Genomic DNA, 19,496 nt, shown 5'->3' with positions numbered 1-19,496 from the left:
TAAATGTACATTCTTCTTGTTCTCTTGTTCTATAAATTAAATCTGTGAGCTGTGCATATTCCATCAGTTTAAGTTGCCATTCTTCTTTAGTTGGGACCTTGCTCGTTTTCCATTTTGGGGCCAATAAAACACGGGCCGCAGTTGTAGCATACATATGTTACATGTATGCTACTTGAAGTGATCTCTATTGCCTTGTGTTGTTGTTGTTGTTTGTTGTTGTTGTTGTTAATTTTGGGATTGTAACCAATGTAGTATTAAGTGAATGTTCCATCAGCACAATGATTTCTGCTTCCCCCAATACACTCGCTTAATCTTTCCTAAGGATTCCTCCAAGCTTCTGCAGCAAATTTGGGGATGGTGCGAGGGTGAGGGGAGTTCTGTTGCACAAGCAAAAATCCTTGCACTAATAGCACATGTTCATTAACAACCTCCTGTTGTTGTAATTAACAACAACAACACCATGTTTCTGTGTTCTGGACTGGGCCTATACAATTTGCAAGCACACAGGCCAAATAAAGCACACCAGCTCATGCACCGTGGTCTACAAAAAGATACAGATAGGTAGCCGTGTTGGTCTGCCATAGTCAAAATAAAAAATTCCTTCCCGTAGCACCTTAAAGACCAACTAAGTTAGTTCTTGGTATGAGCATGCACACGAAAGCTCATACCAAGAACTAACTTGGTCTTTAAGGTGCTACTGAAAGGAATTTTTTATTACAAAAAGATAATACGATAAAACCGAGAGACAGAACCAAAGTGGGACAAAACCACACCAGGAAAACATCAGACTGGAAAATGGACTGGATCAGTATAGGAGCCTTAAGATACATTCAGTATCTCACAATAGAAGGCCATGTGCATGAATGTGCAAGTAGAACATGTGTGGTTCCACCCCCCCCCACCCCCCAGCCTCTGCCCCTCCACAGCCAGCATATTGAGTAAGGACATTTTGGAAGTCAAACAGATTCCTTATGTATGAACAAAACCCATTTCAGAATTGCCATATTTTCTTCAAGGGAGAGACCTGCTGAAGTACATTCGCCGCAACAGGCATTTTTGAGTTTAGATGGTCTGAATTATAAAAGCTCATTACAGGTCTGCCGTTGCCCGACTGCCTTTCTTTTTCTCCTTAAGAATACGCCTTTGCTGAAAGATCTCAGGGTCAGCCAAGCATGAAAGCTTGCAGGTATGCATGAAAGGCATGTGAGATAACCAACTGTTATGGGGCCCCCTGACAAAAGACCATATGTGGCTCTGCCTCACAAAGCGGGGAGGGAAGTTTGCTATTCTTTTTGCAGCTTCAGTTTTGATTCCAAAGCAGTTTGGATTAGGGGTGTGCAATATAATTTCCCCCTCCCCTCCCCAGCACTATGTACACATGTTCAGACTGAACAGAATATTCGTTAGAATTCTATCGCAGACTTCAGATTGGGAATAAAAAAACACATACGTGTTGGATTCCTCAAGCCGCCACTGGAAGTAAATGGAAAGCTCAGGCTGCAAACCGAGACGGCTTGCTTAACTTGACTTTGCAGAGTAAGCATGTTTAACTGCATATTAGATTATGGCCTGCTACAGGCCATAATCTTGCTGTGTGCTTAGAGAGCACTTTTCAGGCCATAAAAAAAGCCTGTTGGATCAGGCGAATGACCTATCTAGTTCAGCATCCTTTTCTTACAGTGGTCAATTAGATGTCCATGGTAAGTCCGTATGCAGGGCAAGGCCATTCTCCTGCAGAGTCAAGAAACTAAGATTTAGAAGCATTGTTGTTGTTGTTTAGTCATTTAGTTGTGTCCGACTCTTCGTGACCCCATGGACCAGAGCACACCAGGCACTCCTGTCTTTCACTGCCTCCCGCAGTTTAGTTAAACTCATGCTGGTAGCTTCAAGAACACTATCCAACCATCTCGTCCTCTGTCGTCCCCTTCTTCTTGTGCCCTCCATCTTTCCCAACATCAGGGTCTTTTCCAGGTAGTCTTCTCTTCTCATGAGGTGGCCAAAGTATTGGAGCCTCAGCTTAAGGATCTGTCCTTCCAGTGAGCACTCAGGGCTGATTTCCTTAAGAATGGAGAGGTTTGATCTTCTTGCAGTCCATGGGACTCTCAAGAGTCTCCTCCAGCACCATAATTCAAAAGCATCTATTTTTCAGTGATCAGCCTTCTTTATGGTCCAGCTCTCACTTCCATACATCACTACTGGGGAAACCATAGCTTTAACTATATGGACCTTTCTTGGCAAGGTGATGTCTCTGCTTTTTAAGATGCTGTCTAGGTTTGCCATTGCTTTTCTCCCAAGAAGCAGAGGTCTTTTAATTTCGTGGCTGCTGTCACCATCTGCAGTGATCATGGAGCCCAGGAAAGCAAAATCTCTCACTGTCTCCATTTCTTCCCCTTCTATTTGCCAGGAGGTGATGGGACCAGTGGCCATGATCTTCGTTTGTTTGATGTTAAGCTTCAAACCATATTTTGCGCTCTCCTCTTTCACCCTCATTAGACGCATACAACCTCCAAATGGGGAAGCAGAGCATAGCAGACCCTCCAATTGTCCCTATTCTCCAGGGAAAGTCCTGGATTTACAGAAGCAGTCCCAGTTTCTGATTCAATCCAGGAATGTCCTGCTTTTCCTTAAGAAGTTCCAACTTTCTTTGGAGAAATGTTGGAGGATATGGAGTCATGGAACCCCTAAACCAAGGAGACAAGTATCTATACAACCTTTAAAGGCATCTGCAGGCAGCCCTGTATAGGGAAATACTGTATTTTCATGTTTAATGTTTTCTTATGCTTTTATATATATTGAGAGCTGCCCGGAGTGGATCAAAGTTTGTGGTGTGGTTTATGGTCATGGTTTGCATATCCCCCCCCCCTCGTCCAGATGATTTGGACTCCAGTTCCCATCAGCTGCAGCCAGTATGGTCAATGGTCAGGGATTATGGGAATTCTACTCTAAAATTTCTGGAGGGCACCAGGTTGGGAAAGGCTGTGCTAATGAGTAGGGGTTAAACTAGAGTTGAGCCCCATCTCTCACTGAGAGGAAAATAGGATGATAATGTATCCCATGCTAGCTCTTTTCCTCCAGTGAAATTGCTAACATAGCCTTGATCTCAACATCCTCATCAGGAAGGTGCAATAAATTACTTGCCTTCCTGTTGACCAATTGGACCCTTTTACCTCCCACAATTTCAATTACAAACATATCACTGCAGCCTTACTCAACGAAAATAGAATGTTACAGGCACGCTACAGGGGTGTATTGATAATTAAGATTCCTTTCTAATGCTCTATTCCTAACAAAATAATTTCAGCATAATCACTAATTTGACAGAATGTTTTAAAATGATTTACAATTAAGAGTTAATGTCCATAGAACAGAACATTGCCATAGGTTAATGGTCTCCTGCTGCTGCATAAATGCAAGAACGTTTATTTTCCAAGTGGGAGGCATTGATCCTCTGACAGTGTTCTATTACAATGACATTATTTCCATTATACCTAATGTCTAGTGCAGGATGAACCATTATCTGATACAAGCCAGTGTGGCAGATTGACACAGTTGCTGTGTTATACTGTGTGTTGACCTAGTTGCTCTTGCAGATGGGCGATTGAGCTTAAAGACCAGAGCCCAATTGAAGTGTCTAGCCTTACTTTATTTTTATTTCACTCCTTCTACCATCCAGGCCTAATTTACCAGTACCTTCTTATTAGGTCCACTTTGAACTCCAGCTTCACCCCGCTTTTCAATTTCAGTTAAGAATCCAAATGATGCTTTCATGCATCCAAGATTTGGTTGAAGTTACACTGCATAATGGGTTTTATAGTATTGGATGCACAAACAGTACACACACACACACACACACACACACACACACACACACACACACACACACTATAGTGATTATATACATAGTTAGGCTTCTGCTGACTAGGAGCCAGGAAGCATTTATTTATATCTGTATTTAACAGATATATATAGCATGCTTTTTAAGAGACATGCTTCACATGCGTTATGAATCGGAGCTAGAGCAGACACAGGAGAGAGTGTTTGTGTCTATTTGTGTCAAGAAGTAAGTATAATATTACTGCAACACGGATGCAAATAACTGAATACATGCTCTCTACTTTTGCTGCTGTATCTGTTTACCAACAAACTCAAGCACAGACACGCTATTAAAGCACCCAGCATTTTTAAATATCAAAAGCCTATGTTTAATTCTCACATTTTCTAGAACGGTTATCACTTAATGGCATCCAGTCACTGTGCTAGCAAGGGTTTGCATGGGAAATTGCCTCATATTCTCAGTACTTTCCTGAAACTCGTTGAACCCTCTTTCTCCCTTGTTCTTCTTCTTTTATAATCTGTCACCTCTTCAAATATGCCCCAATCAGCTCAGAATAGAATTCCTTTGCAGCAATGACCACTACCAAGGTCCCTGCTTATTCTGCTGTGAAAATGTTAAAGATTCAGAGAACAAGGTAGGCAATTTCCCCATATGTATGTGTTTGTGCAATTGTATTTAACATGGTTCTTTATTTATTATTTGCAATCTTTTAGTAAGCTCCTTGGGGCAGGTCATGTCTGTTGTTGTTGCTGCTGCCGTTCCTGTTTATGTAAATTTTATACAGCTCTGTAAAGAACTATGGACGTTGGTGACACAATATGGAGGAAGCATTGTTGTAGGAGCCCCCTGGTATCTTTACACAAGTTGAGCGCTCTCTCTCTCTGTCTCTCTCTCTCTCTGTGTGCTCTGCAAACTTGCATATGCAAACTGAGACTATGGCAGGGCAATATATTGAAACCGATTTGACATCCATATTGTGATATCAGGTTTGAAGTCCATATTGTGATAGCTGTTTCATAATTTTTGACCTGGCAATATATCACAAATCATGGTGTGTATGTGTTATTCAAAAATCACAATGTGGGGAAAACCGTGAAGCCAGCCAATGCTTCTCTTGATTCGAGTGTCAGAACAACTTGGCCACAATAAGAAGAGAGAAGAGAAGAGTTTGGATTTGATATCCCGCTTTATCACTACCCAGAGAGTCTCAAAGCGGCTAACAATCTCCTTTCCCTTCCTCCCCCACAACAAACACTCTGTGAGGTGAGTGAGGCTGAGAGACTTAAGAGAAGTCTGACTAGCCCAAGGTCACCCAGCAGCTGCATGTGGAGGAGCAGAGACGCGAACCCGGTTCACCAGATTACGAGTCCACCGCTCTTAATCACTACACCACACTGGAAATTTTGCCCATGGTATGACTATTTCCCACTGTAATGTGTATGGGTTGCTCGTGCGTAAGTTGCCGCCTCTCCAGGCTTTGTTGCCTTGCTAAACCTTTCAGTTTGGGCAGCCCTTCACTTCGTGGCTGCCTCAGTCGCTAGCAGAATCCGTCAGTGGGCGTTTCTTAAATCTTTTCCAACATAAAAGTTGTTTGACACCCAGTCTCCTCCTACTCTCTCTGCGGGGAAGTCTTCTGTGCAGGGTGGGCGTGGGTAGCAGAGGACCCGTGCTCTCCCCACTGGTGTCCGGTGAAGAGTCCTGGAGCCCTCTCGCCGATTCCCCCATCAGCCCCTCTATATCCCTGGTGTTGCGCTGATTTGCTTCCCCATCTGCGGAGCTGCCTCTCTCCCTGCTGGGCCCTTCTCCAGCATCATTTGAGAGCCTTCCCTCCGCCTCTAGCTCCGATGTCAGTTCCCTGACATCCACCTTACCATTTTGACTTTCTGGCACCCTATCTGCATAACTTAGCAATTCTAAAATATAGACGCGCTTTAACTCTCGCAAGATGGAATGTATTGCCCTTGGCGGTACTTGAGGGACGATTCCAACAGATTCCACATGAAAAACGCTTATGTCCCTGTGGAGATGGCAGTACCGAATTGGTGGCACATGCCCTTCTGGCTTGCACTCTTTATAAAGACTTGAGGAATGAGATTACCACCCCTCTTTTATTGTCCATTCTGGATCGCCCAACCACTGCCACAGTGCCCTTTCTCTTGGCAGATCAAGATGAGCAGGTGACACCGCAGATTGCAAGGTTTTTAGCTTGGGCAATCAGAATTAGATCCACTATTTGACTATTGATTTAAAAACCTAAAATATATTTTATACAATTGACTTTTTATTTCTATTCTTTGCATATTGTATTGTTGTTTTATTGCTATGGCCAATGGCTGACACAAATAAAGATTCATCATTCATTCATTCTCTTGATTCCTGAAGCCCTGTGACAGGGGTATGTAGAGGCATTGGCTGGCGTCATGGTTTTTTTACACATCGTGATGTTCGCTGGCACCTGCTCTTGTGATTTGCTACCCCCTGTGTTAGCCAGGGGAATTCTGAGCCAACAGACTAAAGCCCCTGTTAACTCTGTTGCCTCTACATACCCCTGTCCTTATTTCAGACATTGTGATATAACAGTGTATTGCAATGTTTAGCTGGTTGCTAAACACGATGTTGAAAAATGGATATCGCCCAGCCCTAGTTGAGACATAAACAGAAGTTTATCCCCAGAAAGAGGTTATTCTTCACTTCACTAATATTGCATTGCAATAGGAAGCACTGTGTAGCTCTATAGCTGTTTCAGGTCTCTGTCGGCTGGTGTCCATTTCCAAAATAAGGTGCTGAGGAAAACCCTCCCCTCAAAATATATATTTTTTTAAATGGCCCCATGACCTTTCCTGAGCTGGCTAGTCTAAGGCCATTTTCACAATATAGACAAGTTTTAATGAACATCTGAAACAAACTGGATCTATGGAAGGTCGAGTGAATTTCTGATCTACTTTGATCTACTTTCCCATGAAAGCAGGTTTTTGTTGTTATCTTCGTGGGCATTTTCAAGAATGATGTACTAAGTGGTTTGGCATTCCTGGTGTTTATCTCTGCATCCTCCCTCCAAAATACTAAAAATACTTACCTTGTCAACTTAAATCCCACCATATAACTGTGACATTGATGGAAATGCATCCTAAAAGCAATACAATGGATTCTAGTTACCAGTGATTGCCAAATCTGAATAATTATAGTTGATCACGTGAAAGAACCTTGAATCACTGTCAGCCTACTTCACCAACCAGGTGTTCCCCAGATGTTTTGGACTACATTATCCATCCCATCCCACACAGCTGTGTGCCCGGGGGCTGATGGCATCATCAATGCAATAGCGTTGAGTAAAACAGGCCAAATGCAAAGCAAAAATTAGTAAGCCTGCCTTACAGATTATTAAAAAAATAGAAGGCTTTTGGAGTTTGCCTTTGTGCAATCTAGGTTTTAATTAAAGGCTACAATAGAAGCTGTGTACTATGGCAGTCAAGATAAGCAGCCTCTCTCACGCTTTGGACATATAAATGTGGTTATACTGCCATGCATTCATTTTCAAAATGTAAAAGAAAAACAAACAACCTGCTTCTCCTCAACCATTTAAGCAAGTCAGCAGTAAGTTTTCCAGACAATACCATCAAGGTAATATGCACTTATGAAGAAGCAAACTGGAGCTACCGAGGTGTATTTATAATCCTTATCTGTCTGTTCTGCATCTGGAAATGTCTGACCATTTAGTGAGCAGAGTGGATCTATGATTCAAAATGGCTGGCCAAAGAATGAATTTACTTAGCTTGCTCTCTTCTTTTAGTCACTTGGGGATTCCAGCCCATGAACCTACATTGTTGTTGTTGTTGTTGTTGTTGTTGTTGTTGTTGTTGTTGTTGTTGTTATTTCAATTTATATACCATCCTGTATCAAAATATCTCAGGGAGGTATGCAACGTTAGAAACACCTTACAAAACATCACTCATAAAAATAATAATAGAAACATAGTAAGCAGCATACAGGCAGATAGCCTGATGGTAAAATCATCATCATCATAACGGTCCTCTTCTCCACACTTTCACAGGCCATTGATTATTTAATAGCCATCGATAGGCCTGGGTAAAGAGGAATGCTTTTGCCTGGCATCTCAAGCAGTGGCATGCGGTTAGTGGACTAGGGGACTAGGCTAGGGGGACTGGTTCTAGCTAGCTTTGTGCCTGATGTGCCAGCAACAGGGTGGTGTTTTATGTTGTGGAAGTTGTCCAGAATGATTCTACATGGAACCTGGAATGGTACAGTCCGGAAATTCTTCTCTCTGTGCAAGTTGGTTCATACCATGCAGGTGTTAGCAAATCCGTCATTGGGAAGCTGGTAAAGGTAACATGCAGACCAATATACTGCTCTTGTGTATATATGTGTGTGTGTGTGTGATTTCCATTGTGTGACCAGGTGGCGACAGCCGCAGCCCCCAGGGATCACAAGGAAGGAAGGAAGACTCTGATGTTATATGAATTAAAATTAGGCCACAACTTTATTAAACTTCCAAATGTAGGAAGACCTTGGCTTAGGCCTTGGGTGTGTATCCCTCCCAGCCCCCCAGCCGGTGGGAACTAGGGCACATCAGGGTAAATGGGATATTGGGGTGCTCTGCGAGACGTAAGTGTAGCAGGCAGCCAAGCCCATATCCCCACACGCAGGGTAGTTCACTGACGACCTTTCAGTGTATGGCCAGTGACACCCATATATATAACCCCTTTAAGAGGGGGACCCTGGAATCGCTGCCGCAGGGGGGTGAGTCACAACTTCACACACACACATCCCATATAGGGAAGAAAAGACTAAAGGATTCCACCCAAGGCCATAACCGCAAAAGTTGTGACAAATTGCTAGGGGGAAGACAAAACCTGCCAATGAAGGAAAATTTCTTCCCGGTCCTTCAACAGCAACCAGTCAAAGACCGTAGCAGCGCCGGCTAAACAGGAAGAAAAAGTTAACCTGCAAACAAGAAACATTAAGCTAAGGGAGGGTGAATCTCCAGCGCCTACTGCCTGGCTATTGTCGGCTCCACCCCCTATTTATAAATGGGGCTGGCCCCACCTCCCAGCAAGAAACTTGATTACTGAGGCTGGGCGTGAACCTCCAAAAATTAACACTGAGAGGCAAGCCAGCCCCTGTTTGCCAGTGAGCTCCCTGGGAACTGTAGCACCATGCGCGATCCCGCAAAGGGCACCCACAATGTAAAGTGTGAGTGCTCATTATCTGAACTGCAAGCAAGCAATAATGGGATGAAATGTCTCTGTTTGCAGCTGAAGAGCTAGTATTTTATAACTGCGAAAGCCTCATCAGCCTCCAGCTTCATCTGTGTGGGGACTCTGCTGCGCAGAATTATCCGGTGCAAACAATCCGAGTGTGAAATATGGGTAAACCACATACCAAACTGGTACTGCAGATCCAGCAGCACAATAGTTTAATTACATTGTGGTTGCTTTCAAAGCCTTCGGTGCAAAGTGCTGTGGCTGCTTCCTTTTAGTGTGCGGTTTTGGAGCCAGGCAGAGGGTGGAATGGAAAACTGCCCAGTGTGCTCCAACAGACATATAATTAAAGCCTACGAGGCATGATAGGACATGTGCTAAAAGGAAGTAGCTGCTTTCTGTGCCACCGGCACCAGCTTAAAATGAAAGGCCCCAGTTCTACGATGGTTGCAGGGAGTTATTAAAATTTTGCAGAAACTTATTGGGCCCTTTATTTATATGGATTGTGCAAGACATCAAGTATGAAACAGCAGGAGGTTGCCAGTGTGCTACAGTACAGGGTTCCCCAAACTTGAGTCTCCAGCTGTTATTGGACTACAAATCCCATCATCCCTAGATAGCAGGACCAATGGTCAGGAGTGATGGGAATTGTAGTCCAAAAAACCCCCCAGATGGTGATCCAAGTTTGGGAAACCATGGTTTAGAGTGTTGGTCCAGGAGAACCAGGGAGACCAGAGTTCTAATTCCCATCCAGCCACAAAGCATCCCTGGGGGGGTCTTTGGTCAGTGTTACTGCCTTTCAACCTAACCTGCTTCTCAGAGTTGCTGTGCAAATAAATGGGGAATGATTATATATGGTAGGGCAGAAACATCAATAATAAGGTCCTAAGAATATAGCCAGGTGGCAGCCTACAGCTTTGCAGACCCTACAAGTGTCCCTATTTTCCAGGGACGGCCCTGGATTTACAGAAGCCATCCCGATTTCTGATTTGATCCTGGAATGTCCCAATTTTCCTTAGGACGTCCTGTTTCCATCAGAGAAATGTTGGAGGATATGATAGGATGTCCCTATTTTCATTGGAGGAATGTTGGAGGGTGTGGAGTTATGTGACCCCTCCAAGCCAAGGAGATAAGTAACTATACAACCTTTAGAAGAGATCTGAAAACAGCCCTGTATTAGGGAAGTTTTTTCCATGTTTAATGTTTTATTATGTTTCTATATATGTTGGAAGCCGCCTAGAGTGGCCCCAGTCAAGATGGACAAGGTATAAAACAATAATACAGTTGTACCTTGGAAGCTGAATGAAATCCTTTCTGGAAATCCATTCGACTTCCAAAATGTTTGGAAGCCAAAGTGTGACTTCTGATTGGCTGCAGGAAGCTTCTACAGCAAATCGGAAGCCGCAGAAGCCCTGTTGGACGTTCAGCTTCCAAAAATAGTTTGCAAACTGGAACAGTCACTTCCGGGTTTGCGGCATTTGGGAGCCAAATGTCCAAGAGCAAAGCTGTTCGAAAAATAAGGTACAACAACAATGGAATAGAATGTCCCTATTTTCCCTGGGGAAATGTTGAAGGGTATTTGCTTGGGATACCATTTACAGCCTAAAGGCCACGTTCCCTTCAGGACAAATTTCCATGGCCTACATGCCAGTGGTACAGAGGCAGAAGTGGCTAGAGCAATGGATATAAATATTATCTTCATACGGAGGCCTAGTTTCTACACACTTCAACCCCCCACCCTTCTATCCAGGCAAGCAAGCATCACAACGACACATTTCCACCAGACAAAAACACTCAAGGAGAGCTTGAAGTTAGAGGTGTGGTTGGATTGGGGATGTGTCCTGGATCCAAAATAACTCAATAAAGCAGATTGGGATATATTTTTATTTCTCTGCATGAAAAACTCTTACCTGCCAAATCCTCCCTTTTATAGCACTGTGTCAAGATCCCAGAATCTCACCTCCCTACTCCAGTCCTAAAACTTTTCCTTGTGTTTTCTTTCTGTATAGAGGGTGGAACCGACTTTCAGATCCAAACAGCCTACCTGAGTATGAGAAGTGGAAGTATCAGAGAAATGAATGGGATGTTATTACTTGTTGGGTAGTGTTGGTTGGTTGTTGTTTTTTTTGGTGTGTTTTTTAAATGCAGCATTCCAGAAAATATAACCAGTGGCACACATCCAGTTCCTATTCTGAAAGCAGAGAAGTGGATGCAGCTGTTTTTTGTGTCTGGTTGGTGCCAGTTCGATAGTGTGTAATCATATTTGCATAAAGATAAAAAGGAAGGTGTTATAGAACAGAGTAGAGCCTATGGTTTCACCATGCATTAAAGGTAATTTTAGACTAATTAGGTATAATTTGTTAAGGAATTCTTCCTGGCAATCACGACTCTGATTTTGTAATTATAGGACAATGCTTACTGTGGCTTTCAAAGGCAGCACAAAGTGCCCCCAAGGGGGTCGTGTCCCACACTAGGCAGATCTAATGGTGCCACAAAAGACAGGTGTTTTGTCAGATTTCAGCCACACACTTTCACACCTGCAACGCATTAACTATAACAGTGACGTTAATGAAAACCAGGTGCTTGTTCCATAGCCTAAATGAGGAGCTGGCATTGAGGCTTTCGGTTTGCTACCTGGAGACTCCCCCATCTCTCTGTGGAAAAGTTTTGAAAGCTGTCATCCAATTTCTCTCTCTCTCTTCATTTCAAACTTTTCTCTCTCTCTTTGGTTCAGGAGGAAACCCAGGCGTGTGAGGAAGCTTGCTCTAAAGTTCTCCTGTGCTTTGGTCTGTGTCGTCTTCTTCGAGCACCCCCAGCATTGTAAGAGTTAAATACAGGTTTGCTGCTCTGACCCAGAGGTGCCCAGGATTGGAGGGCAAATGGAGGGCGAAGCAAAAACCCTGGTTTTATTTGCTCGGCTTCAAGAATCTTGTGTGCAAAGCTGAATGTCCATTGAAAATTCCTAGCCCAACGCAATTTGCAGGAAGGAGTACCGAGATGCAGAGTGTGAGCAGCAGCTGCTACGGCGCATGATCCGACCGAAGGGCCTTTAGTTGTTTCAGACTTGAAGGGCTGCAGTCTAATGCGGAAATGAGTAATGGATGCCTTAAGCAAGGGCTCCTTATAATAAAGCACAAGGTTTTCATTGTGAATGGGGCCGATGTCATTTTAATGTTTTGTTATGGACCGCGAAACTCAAAGAAAGCTCCACTTTTTATATAGAAGTCTATTTCTAGTCTATTCCACCCTTTTCTTTTCTTTTCTTTTCTTTTCTTTTCTTTTTCTTTTCTCTATTCAGAGTTATCCATTCACTCCTAAACAGTTAAGCAAAAGTTAATAATGGCTCTGCAAACCTGCCCTCCATTCTCAGCAGGAGGCTGGTTAATTATTTGACTTCTCCCTAGCACATGACACTACCCCTGACAAAAACAATTAATGTTCCCACACTGAGGGGGCAAGAAGGTGGAGGAACCGAATGGTGGTGCTGTAGGTGACACTCAACTGCGAAGCCTTAATTAAGAGACAAAACGTGTGAGCTGGACTTTCCTGATCGGGGCTGCAGGTGGTGGCTGGTGATGACGAAACATTCAGATGTTCTCTTATGTAAGCAGCTACTTACTCATTCAAAACTATCAAGGTAGGAAGAGAAAGGTTGGTCTGTAAAATTGGGATGGGAAACCGGTGAATATCCAGATGTTGCAATGCAGCCTCTTCATGCCCTATAGGCATGGGCATCATGGGTTCCTCTGGTGCCGGGACTCCTGAGGGGGCTGGGACATCAAAGTATTGCCCTCGGCTGTACTTGAGGGACAATTCCAACAGATTCCACATGAAAACGCTTATGTCCCTGTGGAGATGGCAGTACCGAATCGGTGGCACATGCCCTTCTGGCTTGCACTCTTTATAAAGACTTGAGGAAGAGATTATCACCCCTCTTTTATTGTCCATTCCGGGTCGCCCAACCACTGCCACAGTGCCCTTTCTCTTGGCAGATCAAGATGAGCAGGTGACAGCAAAGGTTGCAAGGTTTTTAGCTGGGGCAATCGGAATAAGAGCCACTATTTGACTATTGATTCAAAACCCTAAAATGTATTTTATATAATTGACTTTTTATTTCTATTCTTTGTATGTTGCATTGTTGTTTTATTGCTATGGCCGATGGGTGATGCAAATAAAGATTCATTCGTTCGTTCATTCATTCATTCATTCATCAAAGTTTGAAAGCATGCCAGTGCAAGTAGATAAATAGGTACCACTGTGGCAGGAAGGTAAACGGTGTTTCCGTGCACTCTGGCTTACGTCATGGTTTCCATTGCGCCAGAAGCAGTTTAGTCATGCTGGCCAAATGACCCGGAAAGCTGTCTGTGGACAAACACCGGCTCCCTTGGCCTCAAAGCGAGATGAGTGCCCCAACACCATAGTCACCTTAGACTGGATTTTACCATCCAGGGATCCATTACTTTTTACGTGTGTGTGTGTGTGTGTGTGTGTGTGTGTGTGTGTGTGTGTGTGTTTTAAACCTTAATACAGTAGTACCTCGGGTTACAGATGCTTCAGGTTACAGACCCTTCAGGTTACAGACTCCGCTAACCCAGAAATAGTACCTAAAGTTAAGAACTTTGCTTCAGGGTGAGAACAGAAATCACACAGAGGTGGTGTGGCAGCAGTGGGAGGCCCCATTAGCTAAAGCAGTGCTTCAGGTTAAGAACAGACCTCCAGAACGAATTAAGTTCTTAACCCGAGGTACCACTGTATGTAACTCAACTTTGTTTCCAAAACCAGTAATTGGAGCCCTGCATGCCTTGGCCTTCTGCCTCCCCACAGCATGCTTTAGCATTAAAGAACATGACTGAAATGCGCTGTCTTCAATGTGCATCATGTGTGGCCCTTGGACTGTGTAGTGGACAGCAATCTGAGCGCTGTCTTTCTAAGCACACAATTATTTTTAATTACCCTTCCACTGAAGCCAAACAGAAGCCCAGCCAGGTCATCCTGAACAACATGGCTCATAAGTTTTATGAACCCTGTTGCATGGCACAATGCTGTGCTACACAGCCACCTTTCACGGAGCAGCCATCTACCCGTCAGCCAAGAACACACATTGCTTTTGCTGATGTGCTACATCTCCCCTCTCAAAAGGCTTGTCATATAAGTTTGACATCGACTATTAAAATGGTTAGTGTTGGACTCGATAAATCTCTCATTACTATGCCCTTGCCTCTGAATTTCAAGCAGATGGTGGCACTTGTTATTGAGGGCATATGTGTATCAGGTCTTTCCAGGCTGGTTTAATGGCCTCTTGTTAGTGTAGGATAACTCATTATCCGGCTCTGCCACAAACTGAGAAGACACAGAATTTCCTTCTTACCTTTACCTGCTCACATTTTAATGTTCTGGTCAGACAGTTTCCAATGATGGTGTCTTTTTGTGGTCCTGCTGGTGGTGGAAAAAGGCAAAAACAACCCTTGCAAAGATGGGATATGGAGCTATATCAAGAAGAAGATATGAATGACTGCAAATTTAATTCTGCCTAACATTCATTTCTGTCCATGTACAAGTGACTGGGGGTGGGAGAGGGAGTTCTAGCTGAACCAAACATATGCTACACACAGTTTTTGTTATTCTAATGAATTCTGCTGCTCCAGGTTTTGCAGCCTGAAGAGACAAAAGCCCAATTCATGTGTTCCACAACACACCAGTGGGTTTAAACTGGGAAGACACAGTGGATATGCACATGCTAGCCCCACCCCTTTTCACACTTTTCACACCCACAAATGGAGCTTGTAGGCACATTTGGCGGAATGTAATTCCAAGTCTCCCTGCAATGCAAGCCTGTGGGAAGGATTGTTGGCACTTTCAACCAATTGCCCTCAGACCTTGCCCCCTCAGACCTTTGTGCTCAAGGTGGGAAGGTCCGGGGAGATGGGGCACACCTGCTCCCACTAACCTGTTTAAAGCCTCACGTTTTCTTTCAAAAAGGGCTAAAGTGTCACTGAGAGGAACGACCCCCATGCGGTTGGTGTTAAATTGCAGCAAGATTTGCTTTCCGTGACACTGATACGAAACCCAAACAATTTCAGCCAAGTCCTATAGATTAAGGTTACCAGATTTTATTTCAATGAATCCGGGGACACTTTTCAACTTCCTACTAAATACAGTGGTACCTCTGGTTATGAACTTAATTCATTCCAGAGGTCCGTTCTTAACCTGAAACCATTCTTAACCTGAGGTACCACTTTAGCTAATGGGGCCTCCTGCTGCCGCCGTGCCACCGCTACACAATTTCTGTTCTCATTCTGAAGCAAAGTTCTTAATCCGAGATACTACTTCTGGGTTAGCGGAGTCTGTAGCCCGGAGTGTTTGTAACCCGAGGTGTTTGTAACCTGAGGTACCACTGTAGATGGATTTTGTCAGGGGACTGATTTGTAAATCTGGGCATTGTCCCCAGGAAACGGGGACGTCTGGTAACCTTACTATAGTTGCAGCAGGACCAGAAGTGTGACTGTCACAAAATTTCTCCCCAACTTCTTTCAACTTTTGCGTGAAAAGGGGTGCTGCCCATTAACTCCACATACCAGGGGCTGCGTCTCCTCAACTTTTTTGGGGAGGTGGAGCAAAAGTGTGCAGCAAATAAGTATATGAACAGATTATAATCTTGATGTGTACTTCTACCTTTTCTCCTCACTTTGACCCGGCGTGTGAGAGAGGAGGCAGGGGGGATTCCTGAATGTGGGAGATTCTAGTTCTGTGATCTGCTGTTCGATAAAATTTGAGGTTAAACAGCAAAAAGTGTATTTTAAGACCATTCCTAGGGATCCTTTTCTTTAATACCCACAGTAATGGCAGTCACTCCCTCCTTTGGTTGGGGGAAGCCAAGAGATTTGTAGCTTTGGCAAGCATCCTAGAGCACATACACGCTGAATTGTTGATAGCAGTAATCACTCAAGGTTTGGGGGGCAGGATTTAATACTCATTTCTACCCCAGAGCCAAGCCCTGGTAATAATATATTTGATACTCTTTGGGTAATCTCTTACCTCTCGTTATTCTGCCACCAGTCAGAAGTGTGTGTGTGTGTGTGTGTGTGTGTGTGTGAGAGAGAGAGAGAGAGAGAGAGAGAGAGAGAGAGAGTTTACTTGATATTACTTGATCCTAAGGGATTTATTGATATTCGTGTAAGAAAAGGGTAAGGGTCTGACAAGAAAGCAAAAGAATGAAGCAGGAATGACAGTAAAGGCTTGGGGAGGACATCGACATGGGGGTAGGATTGGGGAAGAGTGTTTTGAGTCTGTCTCCCAAATCAGTAAATGCCGGATGTTGACCTTTTACTGTAACCAATGTCATCTGCAAGTTGTAACCTCATGCCATTAATTATAACCTAGCATATCTCTAGAGTGTTTCTGGACTATTTCTCCTGCTGGCATTAAAATTTCCTCCTACTCTCCCTCCCATGCTGTCTCTCCTTTCCATTCCCAAACCCTCTAAAGAGATCAGGTTTCACATTGCACTCTGAAATGAAATAAAAGGGAGGGTGGGGGAAACTGCTCTGGAAGAGAAGAACACGCCAGTCGATTTGTATGTACTTTTTAGACATGGGGCCTCATTTGGAGGGACGGCTTAGCTGTTTGAGAGAAACTTACTGCTGAGACTCCATCTGATTTATTTAGAACTATATGAAACAAGGAACAGGAATACATCAAGAAATTCCGATTAAAGCTGCACTCTTGTGTTCCCTTACTGCATGGAGTATCTCCATTAAACAAATAGGGCTGACTTCTCAGTAAATGTCTACAGGACTGCATCATCATGTGTTTGCGTCTCTCATGGAGCAGAGCAGCACTCCAGCTATATTCATTTGCACATTTTAATTCTTTCTGATACATGTTCATTTAAAAGCCTTCTTTCCTAGCACCACAGAGCAGCAAATATGCAAAATAAATAAATCCCAAACAAGCTGTGTCAAAGCAGACTGAATTAGAATTCAGCTGAGTAAAATTTGTTTGCCTCTTTTGAGATTTTGGATTAGCCAATTAGATTTCAGACCTTCAAGTTAAATTTTCTGCCCAAGGAATAATTACCTTGTGCAGTTTCCTGTAGTTTTCTGGCTGGGCTGGTGCACTGCAGCATCAGGAAATCTGACTCTCAGGTTGTAGGTAGGTATGATTGCTGGAAGAAATATCAACAACCTCAGATATGCAGATGACACAACCTTGATGGCAGAAAGTGAGGAGGAATTAAAGAACCTTGTATTGAGGGTGAAAGAGGAGAGTGCAAAATATGGTCTGCAGCTCAACATCAAAAAAACAAAGATCATGGCCACTGGGCCCATCACCTCCTGGCAAATAGAAGAGGAAGAAATGGAGGCAGTGAGAGATTTTACTTTCTTGGGCTCCACGATCACTGCAGATGGTGACAGCAGCCACGAAATTAAAAGACGCCTGCTTCTTGGAAGAAAAGCAATGACAAACCTAGACAGCATCTTAAAAAGCAGAGACCTTGCTAACAAAGGTCCGTATAGTTAAAGCTATGGTTTTCCCAGTAGTGATGTATGGAAGTGAGAGCTGGACCATAAAGAAGGCTGATCGCCGAAGAATTGATGCTTTTGGGTTTTTTTTATATATAATATTTTATTCATTTTTCAGATACAAAGATTATAAACATGGGCCAAAGCCAGAAACAAAGAAACAAAAAACAGAAAAAAGAAATAAAAAAAGAAAAACCAACCGTCCAACACATTTTTCAAATAACCAACCGGACTTCCTCACATCTCCCCTACCCTGCATTCTTTATAATAAAATTATCAGCAAATTATTACCTTGTTTCGTGTCTTATTTTGTACTTTTCAAATACTATACCTCAAATTTTTCATACTTTTCATCAATTACTTATATCCTAAGTTAAACATAGTATTACCTTAAAATTTAACCTTTTCTTACTTAAAATATAATTTCCTAGTTCTTAATTTTAGTTGCTGAAGCTATAGTTTCCGAATCGTGAAAATTTTAACATTCATATAACTTATATTGTTTTTGTAAATAGTCCTTAAATTTTTTCCAGTCCTCTTCCATTGTTTCTTCTCCCAAGTCTCGGATTCTGCCTGTCATTTCAGCCAGTTCCATGTAGTCCATCAATTGCGTCTGCCATTCTTCCAGTGTGGGCAAATCTTGTGTCTTCCAATATTTTGCAATGAGTATTCTTGCTGCTGTGGTCGCATACATAAAAAAGGTTCTGTCCTTCTTTAACACTCTCTGGCCGACTAGAATTGATGCTTTTGAATTATGGTGTTGGAGGAGACTCTTGAGAGTCCCATGGACTGTAAAAAGATCAAACCTATTCATTCTTAAGGAAATCAGCCCTGAGTGCTCACTGGAAGAACAGATTGTGAAGCTGAGGCTTCAATACTTTGTCCACCTCATGAGAGGAGAAGACTCCCTGGAAAAGACCCTGATGTTGGGAAAGATGGAGGGCACAAGGAGAAGGGGACGACAGAGGACGAGATGGTTGGATGGTGTTCTCGAAGCTACCAGCATGAGTTTGACCAAACTGCGGGATGTAGTGGAGGACAGAAGTGTCTGGCGTGCTCTGGTCCATGGGGTCACGAAGAGTTGCACACAACTAAACGACTAAACAACAACATGATGATCAGAACTATTTGATGAAGAACTACCAAGCACCTCAAAACAAGAGCACCAGAGCATGAGATGGTTTGATGGCCTCTGATCGCCACACAAAACTCCTTGAACATTGGAAAGATGCAGAGGAATTATTCATACATAGAAACTTATGCAATGTCCACAAGCACATTGAATCCTATTTGTTGAGGGGTTTTTAATCTCCCCTTTCTCAAAGGCTCAAGGCAAATCTTATCACCTGCAACAAAATAATCTCTGAACCCAAACCAGGAATACTGAGATAAGATGCTGCTCTCCAACAGAATTACATTCTGGTTTATGTGTATTAGAAAACCTGAAAATGCATGTGACAAGCTATGTATATGATAGAAATAAGGGGTGGAGGGTCAACCACCTCAGGTGTGGTCACCAATGCTCGTACGTGGAGTATTGGTGATATCCTGACCCAGGATGTTGGTCTTCATCAGGTTGATGGGCAAAATGGACCTACATTGGCTCCCAGTACATTTCCGAGAACAATTCAAAGTGTTGGTGCTGACCGTTAAAGCCCTAAACAGCCTCGGCCCAGTATACCTGAGGGAGCACCTCCACCCCCATCGTTCTACCCGGACACTGATGTCCAGTGCCAAGGGTCTTCACTGCAAGAAGTGAACCTACAGGGAACCAGGCAGAGGACCTTCTTGGTAGTGGCACCCACCCTGTGGAAAGCCCTGCCTTCAGATGTCAAGGAAAGAAACAACTATCTGACTTTTAGAAGACATCTGAAGGCAGCCCTGTTTAGGGAAGTTTTTAATGTTTGATGTTTTGTTGCT

At 43.4% G+C, this 19,496-nt stretch overlaps 1 long non-coding RNA gene across 1 annotated transcript in view; it reads left to right on the top strand.

Annotated features, from left to right (window-relative positions):
- Positions 1 to 13,202, top strand: part of LOC308577094 — a 44,920-nt gene extending 31,718 nt beyond the window's left edge. The window contains exon 3 of the long non-coding RNA XR_014003433.1: positions 11,789 to 13,202. This is a non-coding gene — a long non-coding RNA (uncharacterized lncRNA). The remainder of the gene's footprint in view (positions 1 to 11,788) is intronic.
- The last annotated feature ends 6,294 nt before the right edge of the window (positions 13,203 to 19,496 follow it).

Source organism: Podarcis bocagei (assembly GCF_964188305.1).
Source record: "Podarcis bocagei genome assembly, chromosome: 17".
Lineage (NCBI taxonomy): Eukaryota > Metazoa > Chordata > Lepidosauria > Squamata > Lacertidae > Podarcis > Podarcis bocagei.
This window is presented reverse-complemented; position numbering and strand designations above follow the sequence as displayed.